Below are 1,290 nucleotides of genomic sequence, written 5' to 3'. Positions count from 1 at the left end.
GGGCCCGGGTGCAGGCTCTGGAGGAGAAGGATCGGAGGGAGCGGAAGAAGTTGGCGGACGAGGAAGCTCTGCGGAAGATAAAGATCGCTGAGGAACAAATTGATCATTTACAGCGAAAACTCAGCGCAACCAAACAGGTGAATGTTCCCCCCTCATACCCCCTCATACCCCCTGTGGGGGCAACAGAGTGTAGAGGTGACACCCCGCAGCAATACAGGTTAGTGGTATCTAGGCTGCTCGGGGGTATTCGTGGTATAAAGGGGTATTATGGAGGGGGTATAGAAGGGTTCCTGTGGGGTAATAGTGGTATAGAAGGGTATTATGGAGGGGGGGGTTATTAGTGGTATAATATAGAGGGGTCCCTGTGGGGTATTCTTGGTATAGAGGGTTCCCTGTGGGGTATTAGTGGTATAGAGGGGTCCCTGTGGGGTATTAGTGGTATAGAGGGGTCCCTGTGGGGTATTCTTGGTATAGCGGGGTTCCCTGTGGGGTATTAGGGGGGGTATGGGTGCCTGAGGGGGGTCCCTGGGGTCCCTGTGGGGTATTCTTGGTATAGAGGGGTCCCTGTGGGGTATTCTTGGTATAGAGGGGTCCCTGTGGGGTATTAGTGGTATAGAGGGGTCCCTGTGGGGTATTCTTGGTATAGCGGGGGTCCCTGTGGCGTATTAGTGGGGGTATTCTTGGTATAGAGGGGTCCCTGTGGGGTATTAGTGGTATAGAGGGGTCCCTGTGGGGTATTAGTGGTATAGAGGGGTCCCTGTGAGGTATTAGTGGTATAGAGGGGTCCCTGTGGGGTATTCTTGGTATAGCGGGGGTCCCTGTGGGGTATTAGTGGTATAGAGGGGTCCCTGTGGGGTATTAGTGTTATAGAGGGGTCCCTGTGGGGTATTCTCGGTATAGAGGGGTCCCTGTGGGGTATTAGTGGTATAGAGGGGTCCCTACACGTGGCTTGCCCTCTGGTTGAGGCCCCTCCCCCCCTTATGATGTCACACAGGAGGAGGAGGCTCTGTTGTCGGAGATGGACGTCACGGGTCAGGCCTTCGAGGACATGCAGGAGCAGAACATCCGCCTGATGCAGCAACTGCGCGAGAAGGACGACGCCAACTTCAAACTCATGTCCGAGCGAATCAAATCCAACCAGATCCACAAACTGCTGCGAGAGGAGAAGGAGGAGCTAGCCGACCAGGTGCAGGGCCTGAAAACACAGGTACGCCCCCCAATCACATGACGTCCCCCAATCACATGACGTCCCCCAATCACATGACGTCCCCCAATCACATGACGTCTTCA

At 55.0% G+C, this 1,290-nt stretch overlaps 1 long non-coding RNA gene across 1 annotated transcript; it reads left to right on the top strand.

Moving 5' to 3' along the window:
* The first annotated feature begins 6 nt into the window (after positions 1-6).
* LOC108804198 lies at positions 7-1,089 on the top strand. Its single transcript, XR_001942341.1, has 2 exons — positions 7-137; positions 995-1,089. It is a non-coding gene; the product is annotated as an uncharacterized LOC108804198 (long non-coding RNA).
* The last annotated feature ends 201 nt before the right edge of the window (positions 1,090-1,290 follow it).

The sequence above is a fragment of the Nanorana parkeri genome, unplaced genomic scaffold, assembly GCF_000935625.1.
Source record: "Nanorana parkeri isolate BGI_ZX_2015 unplaced genomic scaffold, ASM93562v1 scaffold6197, whole genome shotgun sequence".
Classification (NCBI taxonomy): domain Eukaryota; kingdom Metazoa; phylum Chordata; class Amphibia; order Anura; family Dicroglossidae; genus Nanorana; species Nanorana parkeri.
This window is presented reverse-complemented; position numbering and strand designations above follow the sequence as displayed.